A 26,311-nucleotide genomic window follows, 5' to 3' on the forward strand; every position below is an offset into this window, starting at 1 on the left:
ATTGGAGTTTTACCCATCATCTTTCTCATTAGTACAGTATTTGGAACAAAAGCATTATGAAAATGTCTACAGCTTTAGGAAGGCGCCGTTACTTCTATCACCTCGCCATGTATTAGAGTCTCATGTAGCTCTGTCTGATATCATCAGTGAAGGTGTTCTTCAGAATTTATAGCACCCATTTCTAGATACCAGATAAAACTTATTTATTTGTGTAGTAATTTCCTAAAAACAGGGACAGAAACATTTGGTTACATAAGAGAAGCAAGCATACTTTTACACCAGGTGAAAAGATGAAAGAACTTTTGCATAGCTTTGAAGTTTATAAGCTTCAGGAAATCCTACTTTTATAAATAATATGGCTGTGCACATTTAGATAATGAAATGGACATGATTTTTTTTCCAGCCTTCCATGTCAGGTTGTAAAAAAAAGTAACTTAATATTAAATGTCATAACTTTTTAAACTCACTTGGAGGCTGAAAAGGCAGGGCCTTTTTAATGAATAGCTGAGAGGTGTTAATCTTTGCAAAACAAATTACATCAAACTTTCTAATTATTTGTGAAACATGCACACTCCTGACTTTGTCATATAATAAAGGCCTATGTTTATTCCCCAATAACCCTTAGTTTTATAATTTCAGTGCAGGTAATCTAGAGGAATACTGATAACACATTAATACATTAGGGCAAAATTGTAGACTATACTGATTCATGGGCCACAAACTGGAACAAAAACTCTGATCTACAACTCAAGCATTTTTTTCTTTCCTCCAAGGAAAATTAGTGACAATGGGCTAAAACAGGGGTGTCAAACTCAAGGCCCATTGGGTGCTTAGAACTGGCCCACGGGGTTGCCCTAGAAACAGTGAAGGACCAGCCTGCAGTGTCTTTGCAAGCAAAAACAGAACTCATGAGGGCTGCACCATTCCCTCTGGCAGAGGGTTGCAGGAGGCCGTCGCAGCAGAAAACGGAGCTCGCAAGACTGTTTTTGTTTGCAGAGCACTCAGGTCACCAAAGACCCCCCTGATATGAGTGACATCGAGCTGGCCACGCCCACACTGTCCGTGCCCTCCCAGATCCATGAGGTCAAACACAACCCTGATGCAGCCCTCACTAAAATTGAGTTTGACACCCCTGGGTTACTGGAAGTTACTGGATCAAGAGAGGAACCATGAAAAATACAATAACATTGTGCACACACACGTTCATTCATTCCACACACACACACAAACATACATATTCATTCATTCATCCATTCGTGTGTGTTTTAATCAACTGTTTATTTAACTAGAACAACTGGAAAAAAATATCCTTGCAATTGTTTTCTCAAAAAGTTGCCACATCATGACAGTGGAGTGTTTTCTGAAATCAAGAGTGAAATAATATGACAGTGTAGAATAATTCCCAGGAAGTATTGAGAAAGGGAAACTCCAGTGCTCATTGATAACTAGGTTAAAGAAAGAAGGATTGTTTGCAATGGCTATCTTCATTATGTTTATAAACCCCAGTACCTGTCCTATTGTATTTATTTTATAAATAACAATTTTATCCAATTGGACTATATTCACTTATATTTGTAATAGTATATTGTAGAAATATTTTATCTAATGTCTAGTTTCAAACTTTCGGATGAATATGAATTTACCCTAGCTTTTAAGAAGCAGCTTAAGAAGCAATGATTGTTGAGGTTTTCTGAAGCAACAGATCCAGATTTTACGGTTTTGCTCATCTATAACACTGTTTAAAACCTGACATTTTATAACCCTTTGGACTGAATCTCATCTCTATTTCTTTGGGTTCTTCCCCCCCCCTACCCCCAGTTTATTTCTCTTAGTGAACTTCTGACCTAAAGAATATCTTTATTGTTAAGAAAAATGTTTAGGCTTAATTGAATGTGATCCGTAATGGACAGAATCATCTATCTTAGCTAATAATGAATTGGAACAGGGATTTCTCTCTTTGATTTCAGGAGAAGACACGCAATGGCCTTTGGAGAAAGCATGATTTGAATAGTTCAAGGCCCTTGTGAGCTGTTTTGCAATTCATTAATAAGACATTTAAGAGGACTGTATATTTAATTTTCCCTTCCCATTTAGCCAAAATGCTTTGGCTTAGCACAAGATGTACATCTGGACCATTATCTAATTATCTGAGGAATTGTTAGCCCAACCATAAAGGCTGGGCTATATTTATAATCTAATTGCAGGACCCACCTTTCTGACAAAATATTTCCATAGAAACATGCTAATAAATAATAACCTTTGTGACACCATATACTGTATTTTTGCATTTATGTCCTTGAGAATTGAGAGGAATGGAAGTAAACATATTGCACTCCGCTGATCTGATGTTTCTAACGTGATGACCCCAAATGATGAAATGTGCATTTGATATGCTTTTGTGTTGTGATGCAATGTTGTACAGAATTATAGAATGGAGTTTACATCATGAAGCACATTATATAATTACCACACACACACACACACACACACACACACACACACACACAAAGTGTCTATGTCACTTTAACCGAAACTTAAAATACTGGCTCTAGTGGGAACTGTGTACTTTGCACCAGAGATGGTATTCAGCAGATTCTGGCAAGTTCTGGAGAACCGGTAGTGGAAATTTTGAGTAGGTCAGAGAACCGGTAAATACCAACTCTGTCTGGCCCCGCCCCAGAGGTGGGTTGCTCCCGGTTCAGCCCGGATCGGGCGAACCGGTAGTAGTGGCAGTGGGAGGCTCCGCCCAACCTTCCGGACTCTTCTGTCCATGCACAGAATTGTCATGCACACACAAACACATGAGCGCGCACGAGTCAACCGGTAGTAAAAAAAATGGAAATCCACCACTGGCCCGCCCCCCATCTGTTCTCTACCTCCCAAGTCCCAGCTGATTGGGAGGGAATGAGGATTTTGCAGTATCCTTCCCCTGCGATTACCACTTGCATAAATAGAACTTTGCACGCAAGCACATGTGTCTGCCTTTCACACAAACAACGCTCGCCTGCCAGGGGTTGGCCCAGGGGTTGGGGACCCCTGATATATACCATTAAGTCTAATTAACTAGAGGAATTAATTAGAGGAAGATGCATCTCTCATTTAGTATGTCAAATAATGGGCTGAGGTTGGTGGGAGAAATGCTAGAATAATTAGAGTCTGAAAGGAAGATGAAGTGATGTTTTGGTTGGTTGTGTCAGCAGGGAAAATCCAAGCCAGGAGTTTTTATTTTTTTATAGGGATTGTGATCCTGGTATAAACTAACTACAAGAGTTAATGCCAGGTTCATGCCAAAGCTTGTTTGTTTAAGGTGGCCAGACACTAAGCAAGGGTTTGCTTACTTTCAGGAGCTGGTCTGTGTATTGAAGCAACAACAAAGCCAATTAAAAAAAAACACTAGTCTACCCACAAGCCCCAATTTTAGTTCAGGTTCAGATGAAGTGGTCCAGAGCCAAAAAGGGTTCAAATAACAAGCTATCATAACAACATGTTAGATCTGAGAGTTGTGCAAAGATACCCTGTTTCCCTGAAAATAAGACCTCCCCGGATAATAAGCCCAATCGGGCTTTGGAGCGCATGCGCTAAAATAAGCACTCCCTGAAAATATTGCAACAGAGCAGCAGCCATGAGGTGACCATGCATGACGCCTCCTGCACCTCAAAAATAATAAGACCTCCCCGAAAATAAAGCCAAGCACTTATTTTGGGGTTGATAAGAAAATAAGACCCTATCTTATTTTCAGAGAAACACGGTATGTGTGGAGAATATAAACCCTGTTGCCTCCAGCCAACTCCTTCTGGTTCCTAGATTTGCAGAGTAAATCAAAAGTGTAAGTTTATCAAAAGTATCCTCAATTAACTTCTTGCAGATATCTGGAGACTGAGTTTGTTCTTGCCATCGGGTCAAGTTCTTTCCTTCTTAAAAACGCAATACAGTATAACAAAACTCCTTTTCTAATGGAAAATAAGACTCCTAGCCAAAAGGAAAAATTCACACCCACCAAGGCCCAGTGGGTTTCCTGTCCCTCTCTTCCTCCTGGCCTGCATCCCTACTGCATGGATTGTGGCATTTTTAGCACTACTACTAGGAAAACACAACCTATTTAAAAGCTAACTGCCTTGTGGCTTGTGCGTGCCTGTGTGGTTCTGTCAGGCGAGCAGGAAGGATGTTGAAGGATGATCGGAAGAAGATGGAAACCCCAAATGATTCCCATATCCTGATACACTTGATGCCTTGAGCCAGTCTCACAACGTTGTGCAAAGAAAGAGAAAAAAGAATCATGGCTCTTTTGCCACACATCTCAGCCAAACCTCAAAAGCATTCACTGATCTGTTTGGAGTGAGGAAATACCAAGTTCCTTTCTCGTTAATTTGAATAGTGTTTCGTGTTTATTTTGGGCCTGTGGGAGTCTTGTACATTCCGTCAGAAAAATGGTACTTTGCCTTCTAGAAGGGGTAAGAATAAATTGCCAAGGTATTTAATATAAACTATTTGAGATTTAAGTGAATCTGTTACCTTCTCTTTCTACTTCCTCTCTTCTTTTTTGACTATCTAATCTAATAGATCGTTGTCAGATCGATTTTGAGTCAATATGTTCAGTTTGTCAGTTTATCATTCTACGTATTAGGAACCCATTAAGGTTCTACTTATTATAGAAATGTCTAGTGCAAATAACCCTTGACTTACGACCCCAATGAGCCCCAAATTTCTGTTGCTAAGCAAGACAGTTGTTAAGTGAGTTTTGCCCGATTTTACATCCTTTGTTGCCACAGTTGTTGAGTGACTCACTACAGTTGTTAAGTTAGTAACACAATTATTAAGTGAACCTAACTTCCCCATTGACCTTGCTTGTCAGAAGGTCGCAAAAGGTGATCACATGACCCTGGGATATTGCAACCGTCATAAATATGAGCAGTTGCCAAGCACCCAAATTTTGATCACATGACCATGGGGATGCTATAATGGTTGTAAGTGTGAAAAATGGTCATAAGTCACTTTTTTCGGTGCCATTGTAACTTTGAATGGCATTGAAAGAATGATCATAAATTGAGGATTAACTATACAGCAAATTCTGGACAATTCAATCTGAACTTTCTCATAGTTTTGTTCTTTCGTAGGGTTATGTTTATGTGATCATTATTGCTTCTATCTAGTTTCCTCAGGATCATCTCCATTGATTTCTCTGCCTGGTATGATTCCAGGATTGCATAATGTTTGCTCAAACTATAGCAGCAAAATCTCCCCAAAACATAAATTTTTCATAAGAATAAAATTGTAATCCCTAAACCTAATATTTATATTTTAAGTACAAACTTCCAGAAATCTCTCAGGCTCATTTACCTGTCAAGAGATCTACTGATAATATACCAGCAATGGTGCAAAATAGGATTAGGTAATAGGATTTTTTAAAAAAAAGATGGAATATAAACTAGGTTTCTTTGATCAAGGTTAAACTATATTTGTTATTGTTTCTGGTAACACTTATTGGATTTTTGCTGACCAGGAATGAAGGATGAGAGTTTCTAAATTTAATGACTTATTTATAGACAAGTTATAGAAAAAGTCATAAATTATTGTATTGAAAGGAAAGGAATATAGAGTGAGTTTGAGATTTTTAAACATGTATGTTTTATTTCTGGTAACTCTTAATGGCCCTTTGCTGATTACGACTGAATGACAAGGCTTTAAAAAAAAATGGGGGGGGGGGTAGATAACTGGTAGGATATGAGAAGGGGAGATCTTTCGTAATAATAATCAGAGAATAATATGGCTACATAAGGTTCACGCCCTCTTATAAGTGGGGATACGGTCAGAATTAATCAATCATATTCAAACGGATAGTAAATAATAGTATAAACTTGAGCCATCAATTAAAGTGACTCTGTTCAAGAAGCATATAAGCCAGCTGTTCTAGTAGGATTTTCTGACATTTACTGAGTTGGTTCCTACAGCAAAAGCCATAGTCTGCACAGAGCTTACAAAGCATGAAAGGGATCTCAGCCAATGGTGGCATTCAGCTGGTTTGGACCGGTTCAGGCGAACTGGTAGTGGTGACCTGCAGGTGGGCCCACACCACCCACTTACCACGGCGCTATGCCGTCTATTTAGCTATGTTTTTAAAGCCGCACACATGTGTGCAAACCGTGCACGCGAGGAAAGTGCATGCGCAGAAGGCCATGCATGCTCACAGTTTTGGTGCGCTGCGAACAGATGGTAAAATTATGTGAAACCCACCTGTGCTCTGGTGAACGTACAATTTTTTTCCAAGACATTGGTTATATCATGGAATTTAGTGAACAGAATCATCAACAAGAGGAGAAAATATGGCACAACAGTGACATTGCCAAGAACTGGATGTCTTTGCAAAATCTGTGCATGTGCACACTGGGAACAGGCTCCATCCGTTTGTCTGCCTCACTGATGTCTGACTCTGAAGGCAGCTGATAACTGGCATATGGCTCTGGCCCCATCTCTGCCTTGGACACAGAGCCCTCATCAGAGCCTTCCCCAGACTCGACTTCCGGTTCCGGCTGCTGATCGTGACGGGCAGGCTCTGCTCGCCCCGCGCTCTCCTGGTGGGCCCCTCACTCCTTGGGGGGCACAGGACGCCCCGTAGAGGCTCCTGCCGAAGGGGCGGCACCGCGGGGGATCCCCTGAGTCAGCGGCGGCCAGGGGGGGGGCCCGCATCACCCTAGGCACCGGGAAGCATGATGGGGAGGCGCTCCGGCGCCTTTGTGAGGAGGCAGCTGGAAGAATGAGCAATCTGAAGGACGCGGTTGCTGTGCGGTGAGGTGGAAACTTCCCCCCATTCCTTTTGTCTGCTTATAAAGAAACTGTCAGCTATATTTAGAACTGCTTTCAACTTGTTTCGAGAAGCGCGGCTGGAGGGAGGGGGATTTTCCCCCCCTCGGACAAGCAGCTGTAAACTGTTTTTGCTCTCAGCCCTAGAGGTGGAGGAAGGGAGAGAGCCTTTTAATGATTCCACGCTCATAGCAAAAGCGAATTTTGGACTATAACCTTACAAATGAAGTGGTGATCTGAAAACCTCAGAAATTTTGAAAACTTTCTGTTATGTCTCTTAACTCCGAAGCTGGCAGGGCAAGATGGCACACTTCCGTTGTCTTTATAAACATTGAAAATTGACTCCACCTATAAAACTTCAGGCTTCCTGTCTTTGTCTCCGTGACACTCAGACAAATCTCTTGTTGATTTGGATTCCCTGGAACAAAGGATTCATCACTCTATTGCCAGAGATTGTAACTAGAAAAAAATCTCCTCCTGCCTGGACCTTTAGTCTCCTGAACTCTCTTGGCGGTTTTCCCTCTCTGACTGATCTCTCTCTGTATTGACTTTGAACTCTTTATTGCTCAACACAATGCCACCTAAAAGACCACCCCCGGGGAAGCCAGGCTTTGCTGTCTCCGCCCCGACATCTACAGCTTCTAGTCCTAGTCAACAAACGATAACATCTTTGATGCAGCCCAAACCTACTGAGACGGACTTTCAACAAATGTTCCAACAAATTTTAAAGGGACAGGAGGATATTAAAAATCAACTAAAGGAGAGGAAAGAAGAGCGTAAAGAGAACAAAGACCAGACCAGTAAAAATTCACAGAGACTGGATCTTTTGGAGGGGGGGATAGCTGAGATGAGGGGGGAGATGGAAGGGGTGCAGAAGGGGAACAAAGAACTTGAGATCCACCAGATGAAAACAGAATTTGAAAGAATGTCCTTTTTTCTTAGATTTCAAAATGTGGTTGAGGCAGATGATGAAGACTTAAGGGACATCATGACGAACATATTGGCTGAATACATTCAGAAAGAGAAGCAACAGATGGGGTGGAAACTAGATCTGGTTTATAGAGTAAATTCAGCATATGCTAGAACACACAATGTACCCAGGGAGGTACACATTAAATTTCTCAGAAAGACCACAAGAGATGAGATTCTGAGTGCACAAAGGGGGCAAGTTCTGAAATACCAAGATAGAGAAATAACCATTCTGAAACAGATCCCCAAGAAAGTGAGAGAGAAAAGGAAAAATTATTCGCAATTAGCGAAGAAACTTTACCAGAAGGGGGTGTGGTTTAGATGGTTGATGCCTGAAGGTATGTTAATATTCTGGGAGGATACAAGAGTTAGAAATAACACAACCATAGAGGCCCAGGGCTTTATGGGAAAAAACAAAGCACTCCTAGACAAACCAGATGATTTTACAACAGATGCACAGGACACGGGAGGGGCCGGAGCTCTGCTGGCGGGGGGAGAAGGGGCAACACCAAGAAAACTCAGATCACAGAAATGAGTAAGAAAATTGCTTGATATAAACTGATTGAAATTATCACTTGAATTTACATGCTGACTAAATATTGTTATTTAGTATTGAATTTTGTTTAAATGTATACCATGAGTATGGGGGGACGGGACACCTGCTACATATTGCAACTGCCAAAATTTGTAACCCTTTGCATCACCCCTTTCCTTTTTATTTCCTAAAAACCAATAAAACTTTGTTTAAAAAAAAAGAGCCTTCCCCAGACTCCAGGACTGGCCAATGTTCCTCTCCAACCTCCTCACTGTCCAAACCTGCTGCCAGTTCTGTTGGCCGCTGGCAGGCCACAACTGTATAAGGGAACGAAGTCAACCCTTTTAGAAGATGGCAGGGGCTGCCTGTTTCTAGGTATCTGTCAAGAAAGCTTTGTGGATGTGATTGAAGTACTTAAGCAAATTGTGGTGCCAGATGATGAAATATCAGCTTTCACAGTACTCTTAGAAAGAGTGTAGCACCTTTGAGTGGATCAGGAAAGTAACGATGTGCCCTCACCAAGCCACAAGGAATTACATGGTATCATTATTGAAAGAAGTTTTTTAATGTATATTTGCAACTGGAATGTGGAAAACATAAATTGAGAACATGAGATTTTAAAAACAGAAATGGAATATACCACTGGTATCACATTCGCGGGCCGTGGGCCAGGTGAGTCACATGCTGATCCCACCCTGCCCGGTTTAGCGGAGGGGGGGAAGTTGCAATATATCACGTGATGCCGCCATGATGACTTGAGTTTGACACCTCTGGAATATATCAAACTGAATGCATAAATATGTATTCAATGTCAACTTGAAAAGAGGTCAGCAAAATCTTTGCTCACCATAGCCCAATAAATAACAATATCCTATTTGCTTGAAAGTATGGGCTCTTTAGTGAGCCCCCGTGTTATATTCTGATTATTATGGTTCATTGCACAGTAAGCCAGATATTCAGACTGGCTTTGGCATTTTTAGCCACCCATTGAATCCTTGCCAAAGACCTGGGACAGACTGATCTTTGATGGTATCGTCACAGGATGAAAGCTGTTCCAAGTAAAGCTGCCGTTTGCAATTGACCGTTGGTTATTTTGTCAATGCTAGTGGTATACAAGTGGTGTTCTAGATGTTTTGGGATTTCAATCAAGGCACCTGTTAATACAGGTACTATCTTTGCTTTCCTTTGCCACAATTGTTCCATTTCTATTTGCAGGCCTTTGCATTTTGTTATCTTCTTCAGTTCTTTCTCTTCTGTTCTGCTGTTTTCAGTTCTGCTACGTCCAATATACAGTTGATAAGTCTGGGGTCCTAAATGGCAGGTTCGTTTGTTTGAATTCTCAAGTTCCAGGCTAATTTAGCTTTTCCATTTTCTATTACTGTTACTATTTTATGGTCCCACCAGTTGTTGCTCGCAGGCAAATATTATTACTTATAGATCTTCGAGTGCACCATTGTTGCTACTTTGTCATGCCACTGTTAATAGTCAGTCTGTGTGATCTTCTTGAAGCAGCTAAAAAGATAGTTCACTGTTTCTTCAGCTTCTTTGCAGAGGCAGCACTTTCTGTCTATTGTTGTCTTCTCAATTCTGGTTTATTTGCTGCCCGTTTTGTGGTTTGAGATAGCTCTGGTTTATTCCAGAGTGATAAAATATATAAATATCCAGACAATCATAAGTATAAAAACAGATTGAAATTACAAAAAATTAAAACTGGAGGCAACAGCCAACAGCTCCTCCTTCAGGACCCCATGCCAGTTGGCATAGCTAAGTTTTACGTCATTTTCTGAAAGCTAAAAGAGAGGGGGTGGATCTTACCTCCTGCAGCAAGATATTCCAAAGGGGAGATACTGTTGCAGAAAAGGCTCTTCTCCTGGATCTCGCCAGCTGAAATTCCTTGGCTGATGGGATCTGCAGTGCTTTCTGCCAGCACATGTGGGTGGACCAATCTCACTTGGGAAAGATGGTTCCTCAGATATCCTGGACTTAGACCATAGAGGGCTTTAAAGATAATCACCAACACCTTGAATTCCATCCAGAATCAGGTCAGCAGTCAGTGTGGCTTGTGTAACTGGTGTTATATGTATTGCCCAATCCAAAATTCTCCATGCCGCTGCATTTTGGACCAATTTTAGCTTACGAATACTCTTCAAATGTAGCCCCATGTAAAGCATGTCCACATGGGAGATGACCGGTGACTGAGTGCAAGTCTTCACAATTCAGAAAAGGGTGCATTTGCCACACCACACTAAGTTGTGCCGAAGCTCTCCTAGCTATGGTTGCCACAAGCTTTTTGAACAGGAGCTATGAGTCTAGAACCGGGGTGTCAAACTCACATCGTCATGGCAGTATCGCATGACACATCGTGACTTTTCCCCCTTTGCTAAATTGGGCGTAGCCAGCATGTGACGCATCTGGCCCATGGGCCGTGCATTCATTGGCCTAGAAGAGCTCCCAAGTAGTGCACTGGTTCTGTTTTGGATAGTGTCACCCCATCCAAAACTAAGGATAAGTTCCAGATCCCTAGGCTCCACATACCCCCAGCGATTCCATCTTACCAGGACCTGTGGCAAGGGATTAGAGTTTAGGGCTCAGCTAAAGCCTGTCATTCCCCCCCCCCCCCCCATCCAGGCCTCCACAGTCTCCAGAAACCATGGCAGTTGTAGCATCTCCTGGGTCACCATGGAGATGTAAATCTGAATATTATCAGCATATTGATGGTCAGACAGCATATGTTGGATGATCTCACTCGGCAGTTTCGTGTAGATGTTTAAAAGGAGTGGAGAGAGTACTGAGCCTTGCGGCATCCTCACAAATGCATACACTTACAACAGAGGAAAAGGAAGCTGCACTAAACTTTGAGAGAAAGAAAGCATGAAGAAACAGTGATAATATTATATTGTCTCAAAGTCTTTCATACAAAATTCTAATTTGTGAATTTGAATTGGCATGTGTTAGTCAATATAGAGAGAATATCCCATGTCTGATGGATGTGGTGGCTCAGTGGCTAAGTCGCTGAGCTTGCCAATCTGAAGGTTGGCAGTTCAGCGATTCGAATCCGTAGCACCGTGTAACGGAGTGAGCTCCCGTTACTTGTCCCAGCTTTTGCCAACCTAGCAGTTCAAAACAGGGATGAAATGCTACCGGTTCTGACCAGTTCACTAGAACCGGTAGCAAAAAATGTTAAGGTTCATCCGAATCAGTAGTAAAAAAATACTTTAATAAGTGTGAAAAAAGGTTTCGAGATTGCGTGGCGCAGCTGATTGTCATGGAACCTTTTTTTCCACCTTTTAAAGCATTTTTTACTACCTATTCGCCGGAATCGGTAGTAAAAAAATGCTTTAAAAAGTGGGGTGGGGGAAGGTTTCGACAATCACTTGGATCACCTGTGAGCCGCGCAATAGTCGGAACCTCTTTTTTTCACTTTTTAAAGCATTTTTTCCTATTATTTGCCCGAACCAGCAGGAAAAAAGGCTTTAAAAACTGAAAAAAAGTTGGCCACTCCCACCCAGTCACATGAACCCCCCCCCCCCAAATAAAACTATGCCCACAGAACCGGTGGCAAAAAAAAATTAGATTTCACCACTGGTTCGAAAGCATGTAAAAATGCAAGTAGAAAAATAGGAACCACCTTTGGTGGGAAGATAACAGCATTCTGTGTGCCTTCGGCTCGTAGTCATGCCGGCCACATGACCACGGAGATGTCTTCGGACAGCTTTGACTCTTCGACTTTGAAACAGAGTTGAGCAGCGCTCCCTAGGGTCGGGAATGACTAGCACATATGTGCGAGAGGAACCTTTACATATCCCATGTCCGAAAGCATCATGTTTCTAATCAGTACAACCTACAATAAACTCAATGGAAAAGGAGACTGAGGGCTTACATGAAAATTGTGAGGCAGATGCAACAACGTGAAAAGAAGTAATACTACAATGACATTAATTGTAATGCAAAAACTGGAAAAATACAAAAGTAGCGAATGATAAGGAAAATTTGAATTGAGTAAGTACAATAGGATAAAGTATGGTCTATAAGAGCTTTGCTTATTGCCAGTACAAACTTCAAGAAATTCAAATGCAGATTGTACAAGTGGCTATCATGACAGTCAGACGGACTCTGAATTTTATGATTCAGTTTGTTAAACAAGAATATACATAAAAATAAATATATTAGAAAACTATATAGAAAAATATATGTATTAGAAAAAAACCCATATAAATATATATGTATATGTATAAATGCACAAAATGGAAAGTGGTAAAATGAATATGTTACTAAAAGTGCATACAAAATACATGTTTAAAAGAAGAATACATGGAAAATACACTGTTTTTTAAAAACTGTTCCTGGTTTTTTAAAATAACTTTTAGATTGAAAAAAATAAGCATTTAACAGATTCATCCTTCCCTTGCGTCCCAGCAAAATGAAAAGAATTTATTTTGATCTTCTGCCTTTAACCTACTTTTTATTTTTGAAATTTCATTTTTACTTGTGGCTTTTGCGCATTTTACTCTACGGTGTATCAATCTGCTTGTGATTTCCATTAACTTAATACAATTCTGTCCTTAATCTATTTAATAATTCCATTTAGCCCTCAGATACCGTTTCTCTGCATTTTGCTGCGGAGAACTGAAGCAAAACAGGCACATAATTGGACTCCAATGTAGTCTTTAGTCTGGGAGGGATAAATCAGATTGGGTGACTTTGAAATGTAACCCAACTATCTTTGACTATCCCTGTTTTAGTGTGGTATCATCCACTAAAGCCTTTTGATTTTCAGCTATTTATTTAAATGGCTGACTTTTTGTGTGTTTCATATTTTTTTGATTGCGTGGAAGAATTTGAGGCAAATCACACTCACTTTCCTCGTTCCCAGTCTGTGAATATTAATACAGATATTGGAACTGACTTACCGAAGCTTGCAAACAAACATGCTATCTCCAGATGATCGGGGATACTACAAAAGAGAGGAACTCCTGGCATTACATGTGTATTGACATATGGATGGATATAAGCTTTGTTTTCCTTCTGGTGAAGGTCAGGGACAAGATAGCAGGGGAGTTCCTATTTCACTGAGCATCTAAAAAGAGCTCTTATTAACTTGCAGAGGAATGCTGTGTCAGTACATCCATGTTACTTTTGGCTTCTTATAACATCTGAGTAAGGAGGCTCTCATCTTTAACCTCTAGAGCAGGAGTCTCCAACCTCGGCAACTTTACGACTTGTGGACTTCAATTTCCAGAATTCCTCACGCAGCGCAGCCAGGGAGTTCTCTGTTTTCAGCTTCCATGCTGATATTTCCAAGCCGTTCTGATTTCTGCACAGTGGACTTTTTCCTTATTTTTGCTTATCCAGTCATGACACATCTTTATGGCTAGTCCTCTACTTACAATGGAGCCCAGCAATTTTCTGTTGCTAAGCAAGCCGGTTGTTAAAGTGAATGTTGCCTCTTTTTACAACCTTTCATGCCACAGTTGTTAAGTGAATTACTGAAGCCGTTAAGTTAGTAACACGGTTGTTAAGTGAATCTGACTTCCCCATTGACTTTGCTTGTCAGAAGGTCGCAAAAGGCCAGATCATGTGATCACATGACCACGTCACAAATATGAATCAGTTGCCAAGCATCCGAATTTTGATCATGTGAAAAGCAGTCATAAGTCTCTTTTTTCACTACCTTTGTAACTTTGAACAGTCACTAAGTGAACTGTTGTTAAGTCGAAGGACTACCTGCATTTGGGAAGAAGGAATAGTATACCCTCATGTGCATATTGTAGCGTTCCAAATGGAAAGGACCTAGGCAGCGGTCAGATTCACTTACTGTCCCTATCGGTTCGCAAATATGGGCATGCTCGTGCATGGGCTCGCTTCGCTTGCACGCACCTCACCTGTGCATGCGCATCACCTTCTGCACATGCGCAGTGCTTGTGCATTACATCGGGGCAGGTGGGCAGAACCTCCCGCAGCCATCCCTACCGGTTTGCCCAAACCAGAGAGAACCGGCTGAATACCACATCTGGATCTAGTTCAGCGTATCTTTGTCTCAAACCCTTCATCTTTAGGGTGGACTAAAAATTAAAGTTCAAGAGAATTACATTTTTTTAAAAAAAGAAACATGGTTTTTAATATTTTATATGTTTATATGTTTTTAATACTTTTTTTAAAAAAAAGAACATATAAATTATTTATTTAGTTACCGCAGAATTTGTCCTTCACCTTTCCAGTTCCATTTCATTTTCCCAGTGAACATAAAATAAGGCTTCTTCTGAAAGTTCCTTTCAAAATGCAAACCGCTTCATTCAGCATTCATTTCACCCAATTACGATCCAGGTAGATGGGAACATTTTAAATACAGTCAGTAGCCATCAAGGTTTAGGCAACTGGTCAGCACAGCTAAAAGCTCTGCAATGCCCAGAGAAATGATACCATGCAGGCATGTGCACTATTTAAACCTAAATGGGACTCCATGTCCTGTGGTTATAATTGACAGGACCTGGAATAACATCAGTAATTATTATTCTAGTTAGCTTATTGAATTTCAAAAATTAGCTTAAATATCTATGATTTTCATCAGTTCCACTTGAAGGTTAAATTTGACCATTTGCTTAATTAGGTTGTATATTGTGTGGCTTTGGTTATATGAATGCGGTATCTGACTCAGTTTATAGGATAATGAGAAGATTTGGTTTGTTTTCACAGTGAATCACCATTAAGTATGTATTTTTCGGTATTTCTGTATTTTTGTGCTTCTCTTTGGAGTTCAAGCAACACACTGAAACTTTTTAATCGGTATTCGTTCAATGTTGTTTAGTGGGGGTGGATTGCAAGTATCAAGTAACATTTTTATAAAGCTTTTTGTACAATTTATAAGCGAGCATGGCAAAACGCTGGCTTTTTTTTATGTATGACCACCCACCAGCTTAGCATCAAAACAACACAGACTTCTGGCTACATTCAGAAGAAAAGGCGGTAACGTGCTTATGTTTGAAGTTAAAAGCAGCTGTCTTTAGAAGGGTAGATACTTCAAATTGTAATTAATTTATCAGTGTACTCAAGAAGATAAATCAGTTCCGCTTACTTGGTGGCAATTTCATGGCTTACTCTTTAAATTTGTGGGGGGGAAATGCAGTACCTAAAATATCATGACATTATTTCTCCAGGTCGAAAAAAAAAGAGATGTTAATCTAAATACGTATAATTGCAGGGCTGAATATGCAGGCATTAATGAAATAGGGAGTGACTGTCTGATGATGTTCCTGCCAAGTTAACATTACAATGATACATTGTATTTTGATGTTGAAATACATGTCGTTTCTTACACCGTTCTGCATAATCTCTCATCTACGTGGTCTTTCAGGTGGCAATATTGCGTGTATTTTATAAATCTTGAATAACCGAAGGCAAGAAGTCTGGCAAAGACATGTTCCGAGCTGTCAGTTTCTATGTGGGTATCATTTCCATTTCTGTAATTCAGCCTTATTCTGTGAGGTTCTTGGCAGGAGTATTTTAACCGTCTTGTTGCTGATGATGGCCTTTGGCATGGGATATTTGGCCAACAAACATAGCTTTGTTGCCTTCTGACTCATCTGGTAGCATCCCAAATAACATCAAAATTATCACTTGGTGGAAAAGAAAGGCTGCCTTCTTCCATCTTGTTCTGTTTTCCTTTTCTGGGATGACAAGTCCGACTTACAGAACTTTGTGCTGAGAAAGCAGGGCGATCCAGTTCAAGACCTCTGGTGTAGAGTTCACCGTCAGGAGCTGTGCTTTCCCACTGATGACTGCTTTGCCTGGGAACGTCTCTGGCCTCTGAGGTAGAATGGTGTTTTCAAAGAATGGCAAGCTCTGTTCTCCCCTCAATGAAAGAGAAGAATTATTCAAGCTATCCTTGGTAGCCTAGATCGGGTTCATTATGGCAGGGGTGATTCTCAGTTATATAGAATCATAGGGCTTTAGGGGACGTTGGAGATCATCTAGTTCCGTGATGGCGAACCTATGGCATCTGTGCCACAAGTGGTACGTGGAGCCATATTTGCTGGCATGCCAGCTTTCAGCTCCGGTGCGTATGCACGTGCCAGCCAGTTGATTTTCAGTCTTCCAGAGGGCCATTTTTGCCTTCCTCAGGCTTTAGGAAAGCCTCCGAAGGCTGGGGAGGGCAAAAAATAGCCCCAATGGGCCAAGCAGAAGTTCAGAAATGATCCATTTCTGGCTTCTGGGGGGCCTCTGAGGAGCCATGGGAGGTTATTTTTGCCCTCCCCAGGCTTCAGGAAAGCCTCCAGAGTCTGGGGAGGGGCCGTGCATGCATGCGTGGGAGAAGGGTTCGCCCGGGCGGGGAGGGTTGAATTGGTGTGGGCACACGTGCACACGCAATAGCGTGCCCATGGATAAATTTTGGCATGCCATAAGAAAAAGGTTCGCCCTCATTGTTCTAGTCGCAACCCCTGCTCAAGGCAGAAACTATTATACCATCCTAGACAAATGGCTCTCCAATCTTTTCTTGAAAACCTTCAGTGATGGAGCACCTACAACTCCAGGAGGCAAGTTGTTCCATTGATTAATTGTTCTCACTGTCAGGAAATTCCTCCTTATTTCCAGATTGGGTCTCCTTCTAAGGAGCTTCCACCCACTGATTCTTGTCCTGTGCTGTGGACAATAAATTGACTCCCTCTTCCCTGTGACAGCCTTTCAAAGATCAGAAGACTGCTGTCATGTCTCCCCTAAGCCTTCTCTTTGTGAAGCTGAACGAGGATTATTTAATATTCAGTAAAGGGATTCTTTATTTATTCATTTGTTCAATTTCTATAGCCACCCATCTCAGTCAATGACTCTCTGGGCAGCTTACAATAAGAAAAAAATTACAGTCACAATACTACAAGCATTTTAAAACAAAACAATAGAAGTATCCAAAATAAATGTACATAGCAGCCAGGATACTTGAGTAATAAACAAAGGTAGCCAGGAAACGCCTTGCCTCAGGCTGGAATGGGAAAACTCACCACAGTCAACTCTCCATAGCCAAATCATGGTGGCCAACTTGCCATAGGACAACTTTCTACAGTCAGTTCACTGCAGGACAACTCGCTGTGGGACAATTCAACAATTCAATTTAACTAATTTTGACATTCAACCATTCTTGTGCTTTAACTCCCCCTTTCTCAAACTAACTTTGAATAAATTGTAATATTCCTTGTGTCTTCATTCATAAGCTAATTGAAGTTTTTTAGTCTGATATTTATTTTGAATATAATCAACCCACCTTCTCCAGTCCAACTTGCATTTCTCATCTGAGTGATCCTTCAAATACGCTGAAATTTTGGCCATCTCAGCTAGGTTTGGTACTTTTAACGTCCATTCCTGAATAGTAGGTAACTCTTCCTTCTTCCAGTACTGCGCCACCAACAGTCTCGCTGCCATCGTTAAATTCAAAATCAAGTTAGTCTCTATAACAATAGAATCTGGAACTATGCCTAACAAAAACAACTGGGGCATGAATTTTATCCTCTTTTTCAAAATATTTTGAATAATCCACCATATTTTTATCCAGAATGCTTTAACTTTTTTACAAGTCCACCAAATATGATAATACGTGGCATCAACACAACCACATCTCCAGCACTTAGATTGTAAGTTCGGGTACATACACGCTAGTTTTTTTGGATCAAGGTGCCATCTATAAAACATCTTGTGGCAAGTTGTTGTAGACCCTTCCCGGCTTGGGAACACAGCCATGTTTTAGGGCCTTATGAAAGACGAACAGGATTGGGGCCATTTTAATCTCGGAAGCGAGTATGTTCCATAGAGCAGGGGCCAATGCCAAAAAGAAGCCTATTCCCCACTAGCCAACACTCTTTGGCTGACGGGAACTGCAGAGTGCCTATTCTGCTAGATCTGATTGAGATGGTAGAGACTCTTGGAAAAAGGAGATCCCAAAGATAACCCAAGCCATGTAAGGCTTTAGATGTAACCACCAACACCTTGAATTAGAAACAGACCAATAACCAATGCAACTCTCACGCAGAAGTGGTATTACACGTGGCATGTGTCTGGCATCATTTATTACCCACACAGCCACATTCTTCACTAGTTGAGGTTTCTGAATGATCTTCATGGGCAGCCCCACGTAGAGCATTTTACGGGAGTCTGAACGAGAGGTTATGAGGTCTTTAGTTACTGTGAGCAAGGCCTCCCAATCCAAGTATGGATAAAACTGGTGCCCCATCGGAAGGTATGCAAAGATCCTCCTAGTCACAGCTGCCATCTGCTCCAGATTGTGCACCAGGTCTGTTGAGTTATTTCAGTCCCACCCAGAACCAAAGATGGAAGAACTTTGTCTCCGGAGGGTCCAAATATCCACAGCCACTCAAGTCTTCTCAGATTAGGATTATGGGATTATAAACCAGGATATCTCAAATATCACTATTCATTTTCGGAACCAGGGCTATTAGTTTTTAATGCTGCAAACCTAATTGGCACCCTCTTGTTTCTGATTGGCTGACCACCTGCAACATTTCCCCTGCAAACTGAGAGAGGAACACGGCCCTAACTTTTCTAACTGCAATATTAGCTGGAGGCGCAATACCTGGGAAATCTTCAGGGGTGAAATTCGACTGGTTCTATCCGGTTCGGGCGAGACTCCGCCCATCCACTCGTGTCCCATTTTTGAAGCTCTGTGCATGTCTGGAAGGTCCTGCCCATGTGTGGAGGTGGTGCGCACAAGCGAAGCACGTATGCACGTGCTCACATTTGCAAACCGGTAGCGAAGGTAAGTTGATTTGACCCCTCGAAATCTTGCCTTTTTTTCCCTGTCTTTTCAATGGTTAGGCTTTCAGCTTGCTGAACTCTGCTTGAAGAGAATCAAGTGACCCACAAATAATAGAGCTATCTGGAAGTTGGGAGAGAAAGGAGGACGGGAAGAAGAAGGGGAGGGCATGAAAGAAACAGCAAGAAGGAATTGAAATATAGCAGTGGGAAAAAAATCCTTGGGCTGCTGAACAGCCAAACCCAACAACCACCTCTTTGTTCTTCTACATATTTCTTCTTCTCCCTTCACATATCAAACCACACTTTTTTGAAATTATGTTTGTCATTTTTCATCATATTACAGTCATCACCATCTTCAAGAGCAGCCTATTAAAGTCCAGACTCCAAACGCTCCAAGCATTCGTTGAAACATTTGCTTTTCTAACTCTCCTTTATGCTCATTATACCTTTTGGCCTTAAAAAATAAGATACAATTGAAAACTAGTATTTTTAAAAAGTTTTTTTTAAAGTTAATTATGGTTTTTACTTCTAGTCGTGTTTGAGCCTGCCCGCTCTAATAGTCTCATTAACGCATTACTCCAGAACAAATCCATTTTTGTTATTATGCACATGGTGTATAAAATGACTGAAATAAACAAGTTAGCTGTGACTGTGAGATAGGAATCTGATAAGACCCCTCTTCGCTATTATGCATGCATGTGATTGCAAGTCATATATTGTCTGTAAAGTTTTTTCTGTAAAGTTTTGCTCTATTGCTGAATCCAAAGATGCCATTACTTCTGTGGTCCTAATCATTTTCTTGGAAGTGAAAGAGATGGGTTTTGGTACAGTTCTATCAATTGCTGATGTAAGTAGGACTTCTGATACAGTTCTATCAATTACCTATCCCCATCCTTGGAAGGGATGAGGTTTTGGTACACTTCTATGAATTTACTGCAGTACATGGGGTGAGCTGAGTAATCTCTTATTGTGTAAACATGCTTCTGCCAAGACAAGTCAATCAGAGGGAGCAGTGTAGCCCCATCTCAGATGTATGGCATCTGCTTTGCAGGGCTGATGAAAGAAGCATGAAATAAAACTATATGGGTAGAAATCTTCAAGCTAGAATAGAAGTAAGAAATTAAAGACCTATAGGCAGAAAATGCACTGTTCACTCCCGCTTTTGAATCGATTGAATTGCATTTCAATCGATCGTATCCTGCCCCACACATCCCTTCAGCCGATTCGCTCTCACAGGGAGGGACTCCTCCGGGTGCCGTCCACTAGGCAATGCCAGCGGGCGACGCCCAGGAGTAGGGCCTTCTCTGTGATGGGCCCGACCCTCTGGAATGACCTCCCCCCGGATATCAGAACTACCACCGACCTCCGCTCCTTCCGTAAGAAGCTTAAAACCCACCTGTTCAATTTAGCTGGCCTGGCCTAATACCAATTTTAGCCCCTCAAGTCTGTATTTTTAAATTTTTAGGGGTATGTGTTTTAGTGATTTTAACTTTTATTATTCTGTACAGTTGAATTTAGGTTTAATTCGCTTTTAAGGGAATATATTTAAGGGTATTTATCTTTTGTACCTGTTTTTAATGAGATGCCTGTACACCGCCCCGAGTCCCTTCGGGGAGAGGGGCGGTCTATAAATTTTGAAAAATAAATAAATAAATAAAATTTGAGTATTGTATTGTCAACACGTTATCCATGTTACTTTTGGCTTCTTGTAGCATCTGAGCAATGAGGGTCTTCTCTTCTTTCACCTCTAGAGCAGGGGTCTCCAACCTTGGCAACTTTACGACTTATGGACTTCAACTGTATTTCTTTCATAGAAATATTAGGGGGAGCACATAATATGGGAGCTATTGTACAACTTGTATTCATTGGGTAGACTGAGATATTCTCATAGGGCCCTGGAAGAGAGCCAAATCCATCATAGCACATGGAGGCTGAAGGCCTCACGCTTTGAAATACGATAGCTGGCATAATTTTCATAATCCTTAGCTAACACCATGTGGACATGTTTTCAGAGAGTGCTACTTGATGGATGTATCACAAAAAAGAGGGGGAAACCAGCAGAAAAGATATTTAGAAGTATTACTGGACTTCCTTCATGCCTAAAGTTTATTTGGATTAAAAGCTTACTTTTTTACATTCTCTCTAGTGAATGGAGGGCCAAACTGGTAATCTAGTTACCCACTCTGCAATTTAAACCAGTCTTTTCCAGTACAGTGATCTCCAGACATGTTGTTCTTCTAGTCCCATAATCCTTAGCTAATGCAGCAATTGGCACAGGATTATGGGAGACATATATGTGAAGTGTACCAAATGTACTTGGGAGTGGGGGAAGGCTATTTTAGATAGTGCAGCGTAACAAATAGCAATCATTAGCTATTTAGCCCTGCCCATGTTTCAATTTGGAGGTTGGCATGTAATTTCCCAGCATACAAGAGTTTTTGGTAGTACACTTTCTTTCGTGGTTGTATATATGACTTATTTTCTTCATCATGAAATCTAAGCTTCTCTTTTCCTCCTTCATTGGTTTCTATTTATTACATAAACATTAAAGCTATTCAAAACACTTTATATACTGAGCCCACAATAAGTTGAAACCAAACCTAGGAATGGGTTTGTTTTCTGTGCTGGGCTGCAGCTGTGACTAAGAAATATTGATGAGTTTCAAAAAGACACACTGAAATATCATCCACCAACTTACAACCTTTGAGGGTTAAAAGGTTAGGCATTAAAAGCAAAGATAACTACCAAGTTCCCCTTAGGTTAACCATCCATAGAGGCTCATGGGTGTAAATTGTGACATCAAAAGGCAGGCTGCTTCTTCCATTTGAAACAGCTGCTGCCAACTTTATCTGCAAATATTCAGGCTTAGGAAAGGAAGAATGTTTATAGACATACTTCCATGCTCATTATTTTGAAGACTGTTTAATATTTTCCGAAACATCAGGTCAATTGCTTTATTTTTTTGTGAGCAAATAATTCCTGGGCAGAATAACAGAAATATTCCATTATGTCAATGTGTTAGATATAGATTTTAGGAGTGCATGTTTATTTTACTTATTTATTTAGTTTGTCAAACATGTACAAGATAACATGTATAAGTATAAACATGGACATAAACGCAGGAAATGGGTACAGATAAATGGGGACAGTAGGACAGGGACGGTAGGCACGCTGGTGCGCTTATGCACGCCCCCTTACAGACCTCTTAGGAATGGGGTGAGGTCAGGGATTTTCCTATAGGCTAACTAGGCTTCTGCCTAGGGCCTCAAGATCAAGAGGGGCCTTTTATTTTTATTTATTATCCGTGCCACATTTTTTATAAAGGTTAGTACCAATTACAACATGCTTCATTTAATATATTGATATATATCACAGTAATGATGTATTTTATTATCTCTCATGTAATTTACAAACTTAAAAATGGGAGGTGAAAGGACCCCATAAGTGGAATAGCCTAGGGCCTCTTTTCATCTAAATTCGGCCCGGGGTGAAGTGCACGGTAGACAGTTTAAGGTTAAAGTTATGGGGGTTTGAGGATGTAACAACAGAGTCAGGTAGTGCATTCCAGGCATTGACCACTCTGTTGCTGAAGTCATATTTTCTGCAGTCGAGTTTGGGGCGGTTTGCTTTGAGTTTGTATCTATTGTTTGCCCATGTATTATTGCGGTTGAAGCTGAAGTAATCATTGAGAGGTAGGACCTTGTAGCAGACAATTTTGTGTACTACGCTTACGTCAGACCGAAGGCGGTGTAGTTCTAGGTTATACAAGCCGAAATTTCAAGCCTGGTGGCAAAAGGTATTCTATTGTGAGCAGAGGCGTGGAGGACTCTTCTCGTGAAATATCTCTGCACTTGCTCAATTGTATTAATATCTGATATACAGTGTGGATTCCGGGCAGACTAATACATTTACTGGCTGTGTAACATCTGCAGGTTTTACCTCGTCTACTAAGCATCCTGTTTGTTTCATTGGGAAGCAGCGAGTTTCTAACGCATTTGACTTTTAAATAAATGTAAACATAATTTTCTCACTGTCTTAAAAAGGATGCTTCTCTCAAAATATTAATTTCTAAATGTGTTCAGACTTAAAAGATGTTTTGGGGACAAAACAATTTTTTGTTCTCTTGTAGAACACTTAATGCTACTTTGGGTGTTTGAGAAGTTTGAGCATCAAATCTTGTGTCATTTGGGAAAACGCTTTCTCAAACATCCCCAGTTTATTTAAAATGCCAGAAATCCAGTCCTATAAAGAATTAAAGAATTTTCCATATTGGTCAGGATTACACACGCTGCAAGCATTTTCTAATTCAGAGCTAGATGCAAATAAGTTGTCTACCCTTAATTTAAACTGTATATATAACTAATTTTGCCAATCTTTGCTGAAACACCTGCTGGGAAGTTTTTAGGCTAGACGAGCTGTTTTTATGGTAACCATAAAACCTGTGGTAATCAGGAATGACAGTTCTTGTGTTTCAGGGTTTGAGAAGGAATTTTGCAAGCCAAGGAAATTAATTTTGTTTCCTTCTTGTGTTTCATTAATCCTTTTAAACCACTAATTCTCAGGGCCAGGACAATCATTGCAATGTTCTACGTCTCCTTCTTTGAATGCTTTCCTTTGGTAAATTCCAATCTAGCATGAAACACATAGGAAGTCTTGGCGATTACTCATCTTCTTACCGCTTTAAAATGCTAGAGTTGTTTCATGCATGCCAACTCTTAAAAACTGCTTGAAGTATCAGCTTAGTTTATTTAAATAACAGATTCACACACGTATGGAAGTGGCTGAGATTGCATTGTGAGGGCCCAATGCTGTTTCTGTCATGTTGATGAAAGCCTTCCTTTGTGCTGAGGTCTGATTCTGTGTGTCTGAAGAGAGAAGTGTGGGTAGTCCACACCAGAGGTGGGTTGCTCCCTGTTCGGGCCAGTTCAGTTGAACTGGTAATGGCGGCGGCGGGAGGCTCCTCTCAACCGCCCGGATACTTCTGCGCATGAGCAGAAGCATTGCATGTGAACACATGCGCGATCACGAGTAAACTGAGAGTAAACAGCTTAGCAACCTACCACTGGCCCACATGTTATGACCGTAATGCAGCCTGACCATTACTGTCATGAGTCATAATGGTCATAAAATGGACCATTTGTGATCTTATGACATTTTTGCAATGGTTGTTAAGCAAATGTGGCAGTTGTAAGTGCAAACATTATGGTCATTAAGCAAACCCATTGTTCCATATGTTGTGTGGTTTTGCCATAAAACCGGAAGTGCTGGTTTTCAGCAAAACTGTCTTAAAACATGGTCACCTGACTTAGGGGGATGCAAGGAGCCATACATTTAGCCATGTTGCCAGGTCCCTGAAGTGGCAGAGGGGGTGATCGTTGGCACTTCAAATGAAGTATTGGATAAACTTCAGCTTGAGGAAGATATGAGTGAGGGTGAAGGTTTGTTCTTCAAGATTGTAGGTTGGTTTCCAAACATTTCTCGATGGTGCAGTGGTTAGAGTGCACTACTGCAGGCTACTTCTGCTGACTGCCAGCTGACTGCAATTTAGCAGGTCAATTTCACCAGGCTCAAGGTTGACTGGGCCTTCCATCCTTCCGAGGTGGGTAAAAGGAGGACCCAGATTGTTGAGGGCAAGAGGCTGACTCTGTAAACCACTTAGAGAGGGCTGTAACAGCCCTGGGAAGAGCTATATAAGTCTAAGTGCTATTGCTATTTCGTTATCAGGCTAGGTAATATCTTCAGCAGAGTTTAGGGGATTGAGTTTAGAGAAGATATGAATGTTGAAGCACCTGAAGCTGTCCAGCAATCATCAAGAGCAGTTGCACTCATAGGATGAAGCCCACAAGCATTTCTGGGCTGATTTGAAACACCAAAGGGGGCAACTACCAGTTGCCCAAGAAGTATGCCAACAGGGTCCTTAGCTTGTTTCTACAGACAATTTGTTGCCTAAGTAATAATGCCCTGCCATTGCAGGAACAACAACCCCGATGTTTCCTGTGTTTAGTAGCGCTCTGTGAAAACATATGCACAAATACTTTAAAATTTTAACCTGTTTCATCTGGCCAGTTAGCTACCAGGCTAAGCACTCTAAGTTATTTTACAAAATTAAAATGCAGAGCTGAAAATCAAGAAAAACATTGCATATTGCAGAACCTGGCTTGGACAAATATTTTTCCCCAGATGTTGCAATACAAGGGCATGGTTAAAAATTGAGCATTCATCCCTGAAACCACAAGCATCTATGCATGGATATTCATTTGCGGACAACTGGGGGTAGGCTTCAAGGCAGAAATGCAAGCCTACCAACAGATGCAGAAGCTTTAATGTTTTCAGAGAGGTGCTCAGTTTCACCCACACGAACATATTTGGTGAAACATCACTTTGGAATGCTTTGCATAGTCCGAGTGAATTTGGTATTCTAAATGTGCATTTTTCCTACACCAAATATAAATAGAATTAGTACAGGTTTGAGAAAAGGGAGAAGAGGCAAGTAGAAGCTGGATCAAAGCAATCTAGCAGGACCAAAGCAGGAAAGTTGTGTTGGATAGACAGTAGATCTTCTCCTATGTCGAGAGAAGAGCTTGTTCTAAGTCTACGAGAACTGACAACCTCATGAACTCCAATTAACCCCCTTGAAAATTACCTGAGGCTCCATGTCTCTATGGCTACTTCTACTCTGGATGCCTCTCTTGGGCAATAGCCTTCTATGCTTTGGTCAGGGGAATATCAGCCTTCCAGAAATCTGAATGTCACAAGGTTAGCATTCTCAGTTGTGCACAAAAAACAAAAGGCTTTGAACCCATAAAGAAGCTTAAAGGCTTACTTTAAAGTAAAAGGTAGTTGAAGGGTTGAATGTAAGTAGGGCATTCAGCACAATCTTCCTGTGAAAATGGCCCCAGGGCTGAGGCAGTGGTGACACCTATGCTTTGCCACAGAGCTCAAAATGTGTTCTTTCTACCAGCTGCTTGTGTGTGAATGTCCAAATTGTGAGGCTTCCAAGCCTCTCCTCAACCCACATCTCTTCTCCTGATCATATCATTCTGAGCCATTGTCACTGAGTTGTCTAGGTAGTTGAGGAGGTAGCGGCAACGCTTGGGTGTTATAAAGCACAAGAGCACTAGTCACTGGGCTAGACTGGTGCGCTTGTGCTTGATGACATGTCATTGTTCTGACTCATAGTCACCAAGCATGTCTAGAGAGTCCTGTCCTTTCTTCTTGTGACTCGGATGTGGAGATTGGACTGAACTGTTTCTG

At 41.1% G+C, this 26,311-nt stretch overlaps 1 protein-coding gene across 2 annotated transcripts in view; it reads left to right on the forward strand.

Moving 5' to 3' along the window:
* The window catches only part of LOC309387749 (ADAMTS-like protein 1), a 267,422-nt gene that overhangs the window by 70,991 nt on the left and 170,120 nt on the right, over nucleotides 1-26,311 (forward strand). The window lies entirely within an intron of this gene.

Source organism: Natrix helvetica (assembly GCF_964273705.1).
Source record: "Natrix helvetica genome assembly, chromosome: 2".
In the NCBI taxonomy this organism is placed as follows: domain Eukaryota; kingdom Metazoa; phylum Chordata; class Lepidosauria; order Squamata; family Natricidae; genus Natrix; species Natrix helvetica.